This window comes from Amblyomma americanum, chromosome 4, assembly GCF_052857255.1.
Source record: "Amblyomma americanum isolate KBUSLIRL-KWMA chromosome 4, ASM5285725v1, whole genome shotgun sequence".
NCBI lineage: Eukaryota > Metazoa > Arthropoda > Arachnida > Ixodida > Ixodidae > Amblyomma > Amblyomma americanum.
Window position 1 is genome coordinate 33849228 of NC_135500.1, and position 18028 is coordinate 33867255.

The 18028-nt window shown below is 46.0% G+C and overlaps 1 long non-coding RNA gene across 1 annotated transcript; it reads right to left on the reverse strand.

Annotated features, from left to right (window-relative positions):
- Positions 1-3888: 3888 nt before the first annotated feature.
- Positions 3889-8558, reverse strand: LOC144130064 (uncharacterized). The gene is made up of 2 exons (XR_013313953.1): positions 8452-8558; positions 3889-4027 (listed from the first exon to the last, which is right to left on the reverse strand). It is a non-coding gene; the product is annotated as an uncharacterized LOC144130064 (long non-coding RNA).
- Positions 8559-18028: the final 9470 nt, after the last annotated feature.

The following is an 18028-nucleotide window of genomic DNA, read 5'->3' on the forward strand; positions in this document are numbered from 1 at the left end:
GTGGTGGTGCAGGTAAAAAACTTTACTTAGCGAAGGCCAAAAAAGAAAAGAAAATTATGACGCTCCTACTCCGTGCGTGGCTTCACTGCTACCGGTCGGGGCCTCCATGTCATGCCTGGCGGCGACTTCCGCTGGCCAGGTCGTAAGCCGTAGTCGAATATACGGCTCCGAGCTGGCCAAAGCAGCCTCCCACAGCTGCGGGCTGTTTAAGTGCCAGGAGGCAGGGGCCGATTGGGCCGGACATGAATAAAGAATGTGACCATAGTCTGCTCGGGGATGGCTGCATAATCTGCATTCCGGTCAGAAGGCACCGGGGTGAATAACACGTTCAATGCGTAGCCCCTTATCATAGTTTTGATCTCTTTGTGTCGTGGCTCACCGGTGGGTCACCCGATGCTTTCCGCGGGTGCGGTGTGACACACCGGTGAGGAAAACTTCTGAGGCTGTTTTTTCAGCCTGCTGAAAGATGGCTCTACTGGCATTTTCGGTCGCAGCTTGCGCGGGCTAATTCAATCATGTATGCTAGCGCAGAAAATCATCATGTGGTTCACTTGGCCCGTGCATTTCCAGTAAGTTGCTTCCCCTGGGGCCGCATTTTATAGGAATCCATTGTTCATTTTCCGCTCCATTTCGCCTGAAGGAATCATCGGACGAAAGCAGCAGTCCACCAATCACAGAAATGAAAAGCAGCAGATACCCGCGTTGACGATAGCCTTCGCCATTCGTTGCGCGCTTTAGTTCAATATGGGCTGCAAGGTGCATCCAATAGTGAGGTCCGGTCGCCAATGCTCCGATGGTCAGGCCGCTTCCCACGGATGTTTGAACGGCACGGCTACGTCATCGAACAATATGGCCTTATGTAGAGGACCAAATGGATCATAAAAACAAAATGGATAATGGATCCTTGTAGCATACGGCATCTGGAGAATTTATCGAGTCATTTATTACGGCGACTCTGCTCGCTTCATCTCCAGTGAACGTGACTGAAGCGCGTTCTCAAGGATGTCCTTGAAAAACGGCGCCCTTTCTGTCTACAAAATTTCTGCTTTATGTAACTAGAGCGCGGCCAAGAGTTTCGGTCGTTCTGGTCCGAATAAGTGCCAGAGGTGCTTGTTGCTCTCGCACCCTCGATTCTTCTTTCTTTTCCTCAGCGTGCACAAGTTTCCACAATGAAGAGTTTGTGTTTTGAAGCCGTTGCCTGCTACGTTTACTACCAACCGACCAGCTCCCCTATGTGGGGCGACGCCACGTGACCCTGCGTTTTAGCATTCACTAAGCACGAAGACTCAAGAACAAGACCTCAAACTTGACATTTTATTGAAGTGCTTCCAGAACAATTTTCCAGATAAAAAAAAACAGTTCAAATTGCAGCATTTGCAACTAAACGCCTTACGTGCCACCAGCTCGCATTGTCTAAAACGTAGTCTATGTTAAGGAGTTCTACTCTTGCAGAAGATTGAAACATAGCTAACATAAATGGTCTTCCCACGTAATTTGCGCAAAATGTAAAAACTTTGTTTGCCAATACCTTTGCCTGATCTGGACTTCTGCGAGCTCTCGGCGATGCGTAGCATCCAGTACATCTCCTTCGGACAGACCGTGCAGGTCCATCGGCCTTTTCCAACGTATGGGCGCGCTTTGTTCCGCGTGTCCTTTCGTCTCAATCTGAGCTGTGGCGAAGAGTGCGCGTGCCAACTCCTCGCGGAATTCGATGATTGGCGACGTTTTACCGTCCACTATTGAACGGACAACCCATGCGCCCAAAACTGCACTTCCAATTAACGATGAGCTCCACCGCAGCTTTCCTATACCACTTGACCCCTTTCCGTAGGCAGTAGCAGTAGGACGTCATTTGGTCACTGTAGTCTACGCCCATTTTCGCCACGTTGTAGTCGAAGACTGTGCGCGGTTTCATGATCGGCTCACTCTTTCTCGTTTTTTCCGGTATCAACAAGGCTGGCGTCATGCTCAGCAACAATTGTCATCATGAGAACGGGCCGTTTAGCCAACCACTTAAGCACCTTTACGCGTTGTGGGATTCAAGACCAACGACTTCCCTTTTTTTTACTGCAGTTTGTGTAACTTCTTTCAGAAGCCCCTTTCGGTTCGATCGGAGACTGCCACATAAAAATGTATCATCTTTCTACAGGCGGGACGCAAGCTGTATGCTCGCGTAGAAGTTGGCGACAAAAAGTGTGCGACCACAGCCGGTGAAGCCAGCCATCAAATTTACTACTACTTCTTCGGCATGCCCCATGCCCGCTATGGCACCAGATTTTCCGGCATATATTTGCACTTTCAATGTATAGCCCTCCTTCCTGCAGGCCTTGTATAGCTTGACTCCATATTTGTGGGCTTTACCAGGGATGTATTGCCTAAAGGCGAGGTGCCCACGCCACGGAATCATCGTTTCGTCAATGACAATGTCTTTGCCTGGCTCCAATACTGAGCAGAAATTACGATTTATTTTTTTCTATCAAGGGTCGAATACGATAGAGATGATCCTGCTGTGCGCTCGGTTCCTCGTTATCTGCGAAATTCCAGAACATTAGTAGAAGCAGAAACCGGTCGCGGGCCATGTTCTGGCGAATGCAGTTTACGCCGTACAGATCGCTTCTTGCCCAGTAGTGCTGCAGATTAGGAAACCTTACTAGACCCATGCAGATCAGTACACCAACGAACACTTTCATTTCTTGCACGTTTGTCTCCGTCCATTTCTTCACGCGCAATTTCTCTAGTAGGACGTTCGAGTCTATGTACTGCTTCCCATTCCTGTTTTTCTCATGAACCATCATGTCAAAAATGTCATCAGTCAAAAAAAGAGAAAACAAGCTCAAAGAATCGCTGCTAGTCGGGCGGTTTGATTAGCACAGGAGGGCTCGAATACTACATCGTTCTAACTCAAGTCGTTATCGCATTCCAGCTTGCGGCAAGTAATGCAGCCAAAACATCACCATTTTCCGAATCCTCAGATACCGCTTCACCGCAAACGCTTGAATCACCATCCCACAGTTCAGAAGAACCTTACAATACCTTTTCGAGGCTGTCGTCGTCGCTGCTTGAACACTCAACGTTCGATGGAGCAGAAGTTGTGCCGTACGAAGTGGATGGCAACGTATTTGGGCTGCAATGTGTCCCGGGGGCTCCGCTTCCACCGCAGGGTGTTTTTTTCTGGTTTTCTGTACCTCCGTCGAATTTTTGACAGTCCATCACGATTTTTGAATGCTCGTAAAAAATGCAAAGCACAAGGATGAGCACCACGAGGCTTGGCACTGAGAGTGAACCAAGTTATTGCGAATAGGACAGACTACTTCTTCAGCTAAGCTCTTGCACTCGTTGCGAGCGCTTTTCAAAAGTGCGTTGCGCATGTGGAAACAGGCCGAACAAAAGGCTGGAGCGGGTACCTGGAACATTTTCTGCGCCGTTTCCTGATAGCCGTCAGCTTTATCATCAGATGCATTGCAAGCGCCAATGTCAATAAATACCAGCCCCAGTCAAAACGCACTACAGGATTCTAAGACAGAAAATTTCTGTAGTCTGTAGTCTTGTCGTATTTTGGGCACGTCTTGTGTAGTCTGTCTTGTCTTCTGTATTCTGTATTGTCTTTTGTAGTCCTGTCTTCTGTAGTCTGTCTTGTCTTTTATAGTCTGTCTTCTGTAGTTTGTCCTCTCTTTTGTAGTCTGTCTTGACTTCTGTAGTCTGCCTTGTCTTCTGTAGTGTGTCTTGTGTAGTGCTCGTACACTGTGTAACAGATGTGTCACCTGTCAATTAACACAGAATTTGTGTTCTGGAGTAGGCAATGCACAAGAATGCACAGCTTAATGGTCGCCTGTCAATTAACACAAGCTTTGTGCATTCCAGAGTAATTCGTGCACAAAACCACTAGAATTGAAATGAAAATGATCAATATTTATTTACTGTTTCGTGCTCTTTTTCGAGCTTGCTGATGCATGCTGTCCAGCGTTGTCCTGGCCGCAGGTTCCTAGATACATCGCCCATGAGCCAAGAAAAGTGGTTTTTGTCTTGGCTGAAAAAAAGAAAAAATAGAGATCACCGCTGCTACCTGCGCAAAAAGAATGCGAAAGCGTTGACGCCTCCTCGACACTGGTCGCCTTTCAAATTTGGCGCCATGGTTGTTTTCTCGTTGACTTGATTGGTTATCAATTAACTCTTATTTTACCCTCATTTCATCCCAGCAACGATTTCGAGTTTTCAGTTTTTCCTCCATGGATCGTTCCTGCCCACTCACTGAATACCCGCCCAGTCTAATCACCCGTTCATTGCCTTTCGCTTCTCAATAATTACCTAATTGCCTCTAATTTATCATTCTGTTTTATATCCCCTGGTTAAGTATAGGACACTTATCACTGGTCACGTGATTGCTCATTTCGAGTTTTCAAACTTGGCGCCAAGCTTTGGCTTTGTCCATACTTCCAGTTTTTCAAACGGCACTACGCTGTGGCTCCACCTACTTCCAGCGTTTTCAAATTTCGCGGCACTTTTTCTCTGGCCCAGCCACTTTTTGGACATTTTTGGCTGTAGATAATTATCAGATTATGAAATTTTCTTTTCGAGCAGCATCCTCACATCATCCTCTGCCAATTACACAACCAATCGTATGATGCTATCTCTTCTGAGTTGCCCACAACTGCTGCGGACACGATCCCCGGCAACATAGCCTAGTAAACTTCACTTTATTCAAAATGTTGTAATACTGAACAAGGCTTATGACTGGCCGAGTTGGTACTGACTCACCTTAAAACCAGCCAGAACACACAAGAAGACATGAGCTCAAGAGGCGGGACTAACAAAACTTTAATTGAAGATTTTGATTATTTGATTTGTGAGGGTTTAATGTCCCAAAGAGACTCAGGCTATGAGGAACGCCGTAGTGGAGGGCTCCAGAAATTTCGACCACCTGGGGTTCTTTAGCGTGCACTGACAACACATAGTACATGGGCCTCTAAATTTCGCCTTCATTGAAATTTGACTGGTGCGGCCAGGATCGCACCTGCGTCTTTTGGGACAGCAGCCGAGCGCTATAACCACTGAGCCACCGCGGCGGCATCATTGAAGGAAAGCCGCAAAAGAAGACTCGCGAAGAGATACAAGCGCACAATGACCCAAAGCAGTGAAAGGGCGAAGTGCAATCAAAGGTCGCTGGCATACTAATGAATCATCTAAAAAAGCAAATTCCTTACGGTGAAGGTTTTCCGATGGCTTAGCCACATGTGTCCTTAGCCTTACCGATGTATTTAGCCTCAACTATCTACCGACAGATTTATCCCTTCCATAAACCACTGATGTGTCGTGGAAATTAGGCGAGCAAAGAGAAAGGTCATCCTCAGATTTGCATTCACAAGATTGAGCATGCAGTGCCAGATTAGAATTTGTCTTCCCCCTATAGAGTGAAAGTGCTCAGTCAGGTGCGAATTCGGATATCTGCCTGTCTGCCCATATTAGTTGCAGCCATAAGGCAGTGGAACGCAATAAGCTCCATTACTTTTGCAAGTGGTGAACCTTTTTTTGTGACACTGTCCATTGTGGACAAGTACCCAGTTTTATAAAGCCTTTTTAATGGCGGCGCAAAGGCCTCCTGTCTTGCACTTCGCTGTTAAGACAACCGCAGCATTACGCTTTCCCGCGACTTTCTTGAGACTGAAATACTGTGGAGGTAAGGTGTATCAGCATCATCAGAGTATGTGCTCCTTACCCTCGAGCGAGTGAAAACATACTATGACAGGTTGTTGAGATGAGCAAGTGGGAACCCAACTGCTTGGAAATCTGCTACAAGAATGCGTCCTCAGCAGTGATGGCATGACTCATGTAAAACTGATGTCATGCATAGATTGCACACCCATCAAGTGTTTCCATCTTTACTGACCTTAACCAGCGACAAATACACCTCTTCACCATCCTTCCCCAGCAACGAGTGGTCCGACTCGTAGCTAAAAAGAGCCTTCCCCGATCTTTAGCTGTAGCCCCGACAAACATATTCGTCCACAAAGCGCAGGTCTGCATCAAGAAACTGCTAACGGTTCTGCTTAGACAATTCTGATGTAAAAGACAGGCCTTGACCGCATGCCTTAAAGATTCCTAAAACATCTTGTGCCAACTTATCTGACCCTTCTATGTCCAGAAAAATTAGATAGTCATGAACATAACGAAATGCTACTATTCCAAGGTCTTCCAAACAGGGCTCTAATGCCTTATCGACTTTAGACAAAAAAATGTTGCTGAGCAAAGGTACGACCTGCGTGTAAATACCGCCCTGCCAACTGACAAATGCAGATTTGCAGTAAAAGGGCAGCAGCCCCATGAAGCCAGCAACCGAAATCACGCAATCATCTGTAAAAGCATGTTCATTGTTTACCCTGATGCAGTTTGCACATGCCTCAGAGGTCTATCTTGTGACAATGAATAGTGCAGGCCCTCCATGTCGATGCTCACTGCAGAGCACCTGCCCAGGTTGCTGTCCACAAGAAACTAGAACTCCACTTTTGTGAGTTGGCAAGGCGGTATTTACATCAGAAATCAGGCATATGCAGAGGGTCCCAGGTTGCACTGTTCCTCCGCGACATTCTTCTGTCCAGAGTCGATACCGCATCAAAGCCCTGTTTGGAAGACCTCGGCATAGTAGCATTTCGTTATGTTGATAGCTACCCAATTTTTTTGCACAAGGAGGGCTCAGATAAGTTGGCACAAGACGTTTTAGAAACCTTTAGGCATGTGGTCAAAGCCTATCTTTTATATCTGAATTTCACTAAGCATAATCGTTTGTAGCTTCTTGACTTAGACCTGCGCTTTGCGGACGACCACATATGTTGGCGCCACAGCCCAAGATCAGGAAGCCTCTTAGCTACGAGTTTAACCACTCGAGGCTGGTGAAGGACAGGTTGGCAATCGCATGCATCACGACCGCTTTATGGAAGTCATGCCATCACAGTGTTTAGAATGCATTCTCGGAGCAGGTTTCCAAGCCAATGGCACCTGGTTTCCCACTTGCCCATCTCGCGCACCTGTCAGAGTGTGTTTTTACACTCTCGAGGGAACGGAACACCATTAACATGATGCTGACGTAGTTTAGCAGCACAAAAAGACGGGCTCTAAACCTTACCTCCACGCCATTTCTCACCGTCCCAAGAAAGTTGCACCAAAGTATGATGTTGTTGTTGTCTTGACCGCTAAAAGTAAGGTAGGAGCCCTTTGCTTCTTCGTTGAAACTAGGCTTGATACAACTACGGGTAATCATCCGCTATGCACAGTGGCAGATAAAAAATGTTCACTTGCAAACGTAAACGGGTTTTTTGCATTCCACTGCCTCGTAGCTGAAACTACTATGGGCAGACAAGCAGATATCTGAATGTTCGCCTGGCTGAGAGCACTTTCACTGTATAGAGAGGAAGGCGAATTTTCACCTGACACTGCACGTTCAATCTCGTGAATGCAATCGGAGGACGACCTTTCTCTTTGCACGCCTGATTTCTGCGGCACATCAGTGGTTTAGGGAAGTGATAAATCTGTCCTTCCTGATATAGTCGAGGCTTACTACATCAGTAAGGGTAAAAACAAGTGCCTGGCTAAACCGTCGGTGAACCTTCACTGTAAGGAATTAGTTTTTTAGATGGTTTACTAGTACGTCAGTGCCTTTCGATTGTTTTTTGCCCTCTCACTGCTTTGGGGTTTTGCGTGCTTGAATCTCTTTGCAGGTCTTCTTTTGCCACTTTCCTTCAATGAAATTTCAGTTGTTCAGCCTCATCTTGTGCTCATCTCTTCTCCTGTTTTGTGTCTTCCGGCTAGTTTTGAGATGTAATACTGAATGCCGGAAGACAGCCATTTTAGAGTCAAGTGCACTTATAATGGCCACAGCTATAATGAATGTTCATTTAATAAGAAAATAGTGCTTACTTCATTCATTTATGCATGAAGTATATGACACTGCATCAAAATAAAAAAAGGACTAAACCTCTAACCCTCATGGCGAAACTGCAGTTACAGCAAACAAAAGGACACCATAAACCTGCCCCACATGCAAAAGCTTGCACTTCAGGCCAATGCAGAAATAAGATCAGATTACTTCCCAAACTGCATGACACTGCCACGCAAAGTAAAGATTGTGACAGGCAATAAAGGAGCAACAAAAAAGCGAACTGTAGGTAGCAGCCAATCTCATGCACACAAGCTACAATGTCAGGCCAACATAGACATGGAAGAAATTTGAAAAAAAAGCCACAACAAGCACATAATTTTTATGGTTTTCACAGCCCTTTAAATGGCAAATACTTTCCTGAAACAACATAACAGAAGCGGCCATTTTTTTTCGGCAATCAATTTTTTTCATGTACTTCATTATTCTTGAAGCATGGGCGGGCATAGAGTAGTCAGATTAGTGCATGCATTCCTAAGCAATGCCATGCCAAAAACTGTACTTGCAGAAAAAGCTTGCCTTACTGAGTGAATACCACTGGCCATCCACTAATTTCCCAGCCTGCTCCAGGTCCCTGGCAAAAATCACACTCAACTTGGTGGCTTGCACAACTTCCATGCAACTCTTGGTCTTTAGCTGGAAAAAAATTGAGGGATCAGTGAGATATCAAATTTTACATGCATTGCTTTGTTTCAATGACAGACTAAGAAAAAACAGCGGTTTCTGTGAGCGCAACTATTTTTCCACACTAGCTTTCTACAGTAAACCACGTTTATCCCGACCTATTTCACACTGACTTGCTGCACGGCCCCAGCACTACTACTCTATGGTTTCAAATGCTTGTTAGCTCTGAGCCTTTGGGCTTGCACTCGTTAATGCAGAAAACCTCGGAAAGGGCAACCAGAGCTTCCAGCTTTAAGCCATAGGTATTCAGAAGCTCAGTGGTCTGTGGGAGAACTTTTGGCTGGGTGACACAGTAGCAAATGCTGCTCCAGCTACTTTCACTCCAAAGCAAAAAACTCGCACAGCAGAGACCTGTCCTCCATTTTGCATTGCAGAAACAATCACTGAAATTCAAAGCACGCATACTAAATGCACACCTACCTTCCAACACAGCTTCATAATAATGGGTATAATAATTGGAATGAAATACCAGTCACTACATGTAGTTTTCAGTTTATCCAAAAATTATTAGCAACCGACAAACAACAAACATTAAAAGGGAAATAAAATAACCAGAATTGTTTAAAACATTTGTCAGAAGAATTATGTGACATCCACTACACTCCAGCAGTTCTTCGGCATGGTGCACCTTCAAACCACACTTTCTTACAGGCACATTTGCACAGAAATTGCATTGAACCTAATCTTTAAGAATCTTTATTGGTGCAACAGTAGGGAGAAACCAGGTTTTACTCAAAACGAAGGGCCCTACACATTGCATCACAAGCCCAGATGGTGCACTTGAGTCGCCTCTTATGCTTATGCAAGAAACAGGAACAGAGATATATTGACTAAATCAAAAAAAGAGGAAGTGCAATGCATGTGTAATGCAGAGAAGATATAAGCAATACCACACTAAAACACTGGGAGGATTCCAAGAGTAGGTGAATGCATGAATGGGTGGCAATCAGATGGCTAAATGAGATTAGGAAATTTGAGGAAAAAGGGTGGTAGCATGTGGCACAGGACACAGTTACCTAAAATGAACTAGAGAACCATTGTTCTGCACTAATTTTATCAGCACATTCACACGACAGACAAAATCACTAACTCCAGGAACGGACTGCGCATCATGCAACTCAATGTCAATCACCATTGGAAATGGCACCAGCACCGCAGACTGCACATGAGGAAAAGTAGACATATTTTTGCTCTCAACTTTGAGCAGCAGTCAGCTGCGCTTTTCAGAGCAAAACTCTAAATTACGGCAACATTGGCACTTTGTTTTACTGACATGAGGGTGCTTGTGAGCGTGTAAGTCTCATGTTTGTTTTGCACCAAATGTGTTAATTGCGAGGTATGTTTAACTAAAGAGGGGCATCTAACATGGGCATCAGCTCTTCATTACTTCCCTTCTATATCCCTCCCTTATATCACGGTTCAAGTGTCCACCAAAATGTGAGACAATTACTGTTACATTTCCTTGAATTTTCCTTCAACTAATTTTAAATTTTTAAAGTATACAGCTTTAAGAAGGTAGAGGTACAAACTGTGCAGTATAACCATATGCTATGGCAATAAACCAGCAATAAATCTGTGCTGACAGCAGCTTGCCCAGTGCATTGCAAGGATGCTATGCCATACTAGGATTGGTGTCATCGTGCAATGTTACATTACTGACTGACAATTTGGTCTCTGTATCAGAAATACTGGTAAACCATCATTGTAGAGCACAATGTTTTTAAAGGAATAAGTGAACATATAGGTCCTTTTCAAGGACACATATGCATACCAGGCAACAGGTGTGCAATGTCAAAGCACGTTTATGTTAACAGCAGCTGCGTCAAGAGCTACATCAGCGACTATATTTTGTACAAGTCTACAGTTCCGGTAATTATAAGCTGAGGTACTGCTGTGACGTGCATGTAGAGTTTCATGCATTTCTAAGCCTAGCTGCAAGCCTATATGGAAAATATTTTTCTAAATAGGCAGCTAAGATATGCATCACTGAAAAAGAATAACTACCATGAACGGATCAGGAAGAATGACACAGCCGAAGGCAGGAAGCACGCATGGCCCAATAGATGCTAGCCGCTGGCAACTGCAAATAAATACATCCAGAGCAACAGCTGTCAGTGGCTGTAGCCATGTCATGAATGACAAGAGAGGAAATCGTCTACTGCTTTAAAAACTAAACTTAGATGTAATATAAGTAAATAAAAAACCAATGAGCTAGCCCATGACAAAAGAAATGAACAGATTTTATGTAATGCACCCATATACATTCTTTGAGAAGAGTCGCAATAACTGTTACAACCACACTGAAAGATGAGCTGGCTGAAATACCGCACACCAATTTGAATATAGGATGTGCAAGTTTTCATGAATTCCTATCATGCTGCCTTGCACCAATGTCTAGGTATTAAATTGAAAGTTGCAACCAGTCTGCCTTGGTTAAATGAGAAGAGAGAATGGAAAAAAGCATGCCTTCACTAGCAAGAAGCTTGATATCTCACAGCACAGCTTAGCATCATAGAAAAATTGCTAGCGCATTTAACAAATCTGCATACAATTAAAAGCTGCACAAATTTGTCGACCGGCAATGCAAGTAAGGGAAAGAGAAACAAAAAAATACCAAAGAACACTCGTGAGTGCGGCGAAGGGAGGTCTGTGGATAGGATCCCGTGCCTGGGAAGAGTTCCGAGCTCGGAGAATCGCCGGCACCACCGCTGATGGCACGCAACCAAGAATAAATAACAAAGCGAAAATATGTAACAAAAAAAAATATCGACAATGGCGAACGACTTGAATGCGGGCCGCAAAAGCGAGGGATATAGCAAAAAGGTAGAAATCCTAAATAATTGTGCAGTTGCATCTCCGACAGCTCGCAGTGCTCAGAAGGAGAGGAAGCATCAACGTTTACAGCTCAGGAGACGCAAGATTGATCTAACTTTGACATAACACTGCCTCAAATCCTGTTCCACTGGGGAAGCACAGACAAGTTTACAAATGACAAGGCGATGAATTTGAACTAGCCTTTCGCATGCGATCACTGTCTCAGAATTTAGTATGGCGCATATTAAGGCACAAGCACTAATCCGATGAGTACTAACCCTGAGCAAAATAGTGCGGTGTCTGATCGCAGTTGGCCTAGCGCAAACGCTCTGCCGCGCGGCACTTCTCGCTCACCGTCTTCTAAGCAGTGCAAATCCATGCTTTTTCACCGAGTGTCGAAGCGCTAGCAAGCGAAAGCGTAACTCTGTTGTGATATCTGGTGCCATTTTTATTTACCACGGCACGCGAGTACTAAATGCACATAAAGACAATGAGAACAACACTTGTCATGCGGGATATAGGCCCTGCTTTTCTGGCGCCGCATTATAGCTGTGGCAACCGCAGGCGGATTGCCTCCACTCACATCCCTATATAGCCGCATACAAATAGCGCGTGTGAATACAGATCATTAGCAAAGAAACGCAGAGCGGGACTCACCGGCCATGCGATTCATCCAGGCTTAGTAAAACGGCGCAGGAGTCTTCGTTCCCTTTACAGATGACAATATGTCCCAGCAGTGTCTTTCTTCATGGCTTACCCGTAGAAACTCGCCAATGTTGACAGGCCGAAATCGTGGTCGTTGGCTTCCAAAACACACTCCTGCTCACCTTCCTATTGAATGAGTTCTTCACACGTGTCCGCCGTACAAGTACACAAGCAATGCCTCAAAGAGGCAAATAACACAAACACGACGCGCCGGTTGCGCTGCAATGGCGCCGACGGCTGCGCTTTCGTGTCGGTGAAAAATTGAAACCGACAAAAAAATTTGTTTTTTAAACCATGAATATTTATATTACCTTCACAACAAATACAATGCATTTATTTTAAATTATTTTTAGATTATTTAAGAATACTAAAGCGCTTTCAGTTACTTTTTCTGGCATGTCGTTTGTAGAAGCTGCGATCCTGTGATCCCCTGAAGAGACCCGGATGCCCTAGCAGACGACGGAGCAGACGACGGAGCAGACGACGGTGTTGACAGAATGCAATTTCGTTTGATGCCAGATAAAATCACTAAGTTGCGACCAAAACAGCGAAGAAAAGCGCCGTATCTCAAGCTGGCGAATATCGTGGATAAGTTGAACGCAATTGGCACGATGGAGAGTAGCTGCGATGCATTAATTTGCGTGACACTGGCACGCTCACCGGAGATCATGAAACTTAACAGCTTAATCGGTGACCAGTACAAGCGGATTGCTTTGATATCAACGGCGTTACGAAACTACGTCGATACTTTCGTCTCACTTAAGCTAATATGCAACAGCGGCTAGCACTCGCCGCATCCTGATCGCGTGTAGTTTAACAAGCATGAGCCCACACTCTAAGAAAAAAAGGAGTGGTCTTAGTCCTTTGAGGGGGTAAAGCCACTGACGCTGTGGCGACCCCCTTTTGGTGTAACGTTACACCTTCGTCGGGGGCCTAAGTGCGCACAGTGTAATGTTTAGGCTGTTATCGGGGTAATGTTATTCCGTCTGCCCAAGTGTAAGTATAACCCTTTGATGACTAACGTTACCCCTCCTCAGAAAGACCAACGCTTAGGCCATGAAAGTGTAAACATATGCTTCACTTTCTGATGCATGTTTGCGCCCACTCAGACCAAGCTTATGCTCAATCCCAGGGCGCAAACTTATACTCGCAAGGGCTACAGTTAATCCTGTCTAATGAGCTTATTACAACCCTCCTACAGAGCAACTTCGCACCTTATCAATGAGCGTAACATTGCTCTGCAAGAGCATATGGGTTCCTCTTTCAGGTGCACCTTTATGCCATGTTAGGAAGGGTAACGTAAGCGTAAGCTTACCTTCGCGGGGGCTATTGTTACATAATGAGTTTTTTACAATGCTTCTATGGTGCAACTTTGCATCACGTCAGTGAGCATAACATTGCTCTGAAAGTGTGTTTTGCTCTTTTAGGTGCATCCTTACGTCTCTTTTGGACGGGTAACGTTACCGTCCAGAGGGATGTATCCCATATTACAGTGTATTGTTACAACTTCTCGAATGTAGGGCACAGGCACTTTCGCTTTGATACTAGGCATCCATTGTTATTAAAGTAAGTAAGATCGTTTCTGGGCCTGTAAAGCAAACCACTTCACTTTGTAGGTGTCAGTAATGGTGCATCTACTTTAATGTATTACACACATCAAAACCAAACGCAGCATTACAATACACCTACAGAACAAAGCTGCTTGCTGAAAAGGCATGATAAGCACCTCACTGCCATCATGTTCACAGATGTTTTTCTCTCCCACATTCCTGGTTATGTTCGTGTTAGTGCGATAAGATTGTGGCGTGCCGTGCTGCACTTCAGAGTGCAGTTTCGGACTCCAGTGATTGTACTCCAGTATGCACGACAGGGTTTATTTCTTATGGAATTTAAAATGGCAGCATAACTCAGCAGTCTTCTGTCAACGTCATGATGGCATCCATTCTCTAAGCGAACCTGTGTGACAAAAAGAAATCCTTGAAACATGAGGGGCAGTACACACAATTAATGCATAAATTGTAATCATGAGATCAAAATTTAATCTGCGACAATTTGGTCTGAAGCGCGAAGGCGTATGTGCGGTGTTTTCCAAGCGAGCATGCTGGACAGGCCAAGAAATAAGTAAAAGCATGAACAACACAAACTCTGGATACAAAATCATTGCATAATCGTTCATGGCACTGATTGAAGAACATGCATGCCCCATCAGCTAGACCAAACTTGAAGGCTCCTACATTTGGTGTTCAGTACACATATCTCACATGCAGTGGAAGTATAGAGCGCAGCTCCCACTTCCGTAAATGACCTAGATTTTTTTTAAATTACAGCGTTCTTTCGGCGTTGATTCAAAGGGGCCCGATTTTGCAGCTGAAATCTACAAGACATAAGAAACCGTTCCACAGTATATTTGACGCTTGTAAAATGATAAGCAAGGCGTCTTCACTCACCCCGTTGCTTTCGTGCATGCAGTGGTGCTACCATTTAGTTAGAGTCAGTGTATGACCATGGAACATTTTTTTGCAAACAAAAATGACCTGAAGTGAGCTCTTGTTCAGCTGTTGTCCAGTTATACTTTTGGCGCTAGCTAGCAAAACTGTGGCTGATTTTTTGCCGCCTGCGCGCCACAAAAGCGTATGTGCACTGAGATTGTGCGTTTCTTTCTGCAACAACTTGGAATATTATATAAGTCAGCTTCTGCAAAAGGATGTCTTCCGACCAAAAGTACTCGTTTTCAGACAGCAGTCTCGCATTTTCAGAAAAAGGTTGGATTCACCTTAATCTATTTCGGTACCGACTAACCCATCTCCCCTTTCGTGGCAAGAACAGGAAGTGATAACGAAGACTGGTAAATGTCTCGAACCCAAAGGACACACTCACATTCTTCGAGCGAATGAAAACTCCGGATGGCCGCCCACTGCCTGCAGCAGAGTGTAGGCAGAAAAAGGAGGGATACCGTCCTTCGTCACAGAGCAGTGGGGAGTGGGTTGTTCCTTGTACTGGCTAGGAGTGCGCGCGGGGGAGGGGGAAGGGAAGGAAGTTAGCGCGACGGTGTTGTTCAGTAGAAAAGTTTTAGAAAGTTTAGCGTGAGGTAGCTCACTACTTCCGGCGCACAAGAACAAAGGCCCATTCCCTTCTATTTCCTGCCTAGCCTCTACTGCAGTGCTACCGAAGGTTGACTGCATGAGTACAATTGACCATTTGCGGAAAAGTTTCTGCGCATGCGCGGTGAAAGCGCAGCTAGCGCCCTCTGTAGGCGATTTGGTTTTGGTTGGAAAACATGAGCTGGCCGTGCATTCCAGCGCTGTAGTGCGGCGACAGATGTGAGCTGTAACTGCCACGTATCTGTCATGTAACTTCAACGCGTTTCTAACTAAACTGACCACGCGTTTTGCAACAGCGATACTTGGACGTAATAAAAGCCGCTACGAGATACAACGCGCAAAAGACGAAGCCGTTAATGGAGCCAGCAATTCGCGCATCGAGCACGTTTCGAAACGACTGTTCCTGCTACATTTCGCGCTTGCTCCCAAGTGCGCACAGCTCGGTCGTTCTAGAAGAGTTTTGCCATCGACGCACGTGCGTATTCGGTGACAGCCAAATTATTTGTACTAGTATGAACATTCATAAATGCTACAATGTCAAGCTGTGCTATCTCAACAGCGAAGCACGCGTCAGAGCGCAACCTCGCCTATATCCGCGCATTCCAACGCTCCAGCGGCCTGTTAGAACGCAAAGCAATGCTCTATCGTATCAGCACGAGCCGTGGTTGAGATGGTGCAACGGGTCGTTTACTGATCAGTTAAGTGTGGCCTGCGGCAAAAGGTGCTGCATGAAGTTAGCAGAAACTCTTGCCCTATCGAGGAAGCGCGAACATAAATGGGCATTAGGAAAGTGCATTTCATTATGCTGTTACACTCGCCCGCACATAGGCGCACATTCATGCACACTTTCATTTGGTCATTCGGCGTTCCGGTGAGGTAGTAGACTGCAGGTTCAGCCACACATGGTCGTTTTTCAGGCAACAACTCGAAAACTCTTCGCCCCACCCCGTTTCTAAAAACGGAAATGGGGTGTTCTCCTCCTCCATCATCGTCTTTCGTTAGCAAACGCACGCTTCCGGCGAAGAAACAACGCTAAAACAAGAAAACAAGCGCACGTGAACAGCTGAAATCTACCTTTGCACACGCCTGCTCGAGAACCCCTTTCCAACCGAAAGTGCCAGCGGAGCTTCCCTGTTTGCACGGCTGGCGGCGCTCGCTTTTCCCGCTCGCGTTCCCGCTCGTGACACCGTCGGAGGCGGACGCTTTTTTTTTTCGGAGCTCCAGCGACTACGTCTGAAGCTAAGTGCCTTTTGGTTTTGCGCTTGTACATGCTTTCGGGCAGTAGTTTTAAACCGAGTTAAGGGTAGAAAGGCTAGCGGAAGTGTGTGTGCCGAAGGTTTTTGCGTAGAAATTTTGGAAGGCTTTTACCTTGCGTATTGCTGAAAGTTTTTGGTGTAGGATTTTTGGCGGGCGTTTACGTTGCGTAGTGCCGAAGGTTTTTGTGTAGGAATTTTGGTGGGCTTTTACGTTGTGTAGTGCCGAAGGTTTTTTGTGTAGGAATTTTGGCGGGCTTTTACGTTGCGCAGTGCCGAAGGTTTTTGTGCAGGATTTTTAGCGGGCTCTTACGTTGACTAGTGCCGAAGGTTTCTTCTGTAGGAATTTTGGCGGGCTTTTGCGTTGCGTAGTGCCGAAGTTTTGTGCAGGAGTTTTAGCGGGCTCTTACGTTGACTAGTGCCGAAGGTTTCTTCTCTAGGAATTTTGGCGGGCTTTTACGTTGCGTAGTGCCGAAGTTTTGTGTAATATTCTTGGCGGGTTTTTACGCATAGGAATTTTGGCGGGCTTTCACAAGGCGTAGTCGGCCGGACGATGGGTCGGCAAGCTAGGAAAGTTAAGGAGGACAAGGACGGGGAGTTAGTACAGTGCCAGGAGTGCGACCGTTGGTGTTACTTAGATGAGACAGGGTTCGGGAGCTTAGCCGAGGCGGGTGAGGCTAGCTTCGTGTGTAAGATGTGCAAGCGGTTTGGGGACGCCGTTCATGCGTTAAAAGGGGAATGGGAAGCTGGGTTTAATGCACTTAATGCGGACCGGCAGGTCGAACGAGAGGATCGGATTAAGCTGGAAGCTAAGGTCGCCGATTTGATTAAAAAGGAGGAGAATAATGCCGCCCTGTTGAAGCGAATGGTGGGCGAGATTAAAGAAGAGCGGGAAAAGCGGACCCAGCTAGAAAAACAGGTTGAAGCGCTCAGGTCGCGGCCGGCTGGGCACCCCAGTTCGGAGAAGTGTCAGGTGGAGGACGAGGCTCGTCGATCGTACAGTGCTGTAGTGCAGCGAGCATTGAGTGAGAAAAATGCGAACGAAATGAAAAAGGTTAAAGCGGGCATGGAAACTCGCGACAATAGCGTACAGCGGCAGGAGAGTGAGCTAGAGCGATCCGGAGGCCAACAGATGGAATTAGGAAGCGAACGTTTGGGGCACAGGAGAGTTCTGGTGGTCGGGGACTCGAATGTAGCAAGGGTTGAGGGAGGCGTTCTGACGGCAGTGAAGGCAGACAGGCGGGTGCAGGTGGAGGCTCAGTCGGGAAAGTGCATGGTGGATGCAATGGCCAGAGCCCGGGAGGTGGTGGTGGGTAGCATGGATGGCGAACACCTTGTGGTCATCCATGCTGGTCTCAATGATGTACTGCAGGGGAGGAGCCAGAATTTTGAGACGCAGTTGGAGGTGGGGATGCGTAGGCTTAGAGAGGCCTCTGAGAGTGTGCATGTGACCATATGCACAATCCCAGAGGTCCAGAGGCAGGCTCGCGAAACGGAAAGGAGGGTCGTGGAGACTAATCGGGTAATTAGGCTATTGAGTCGAC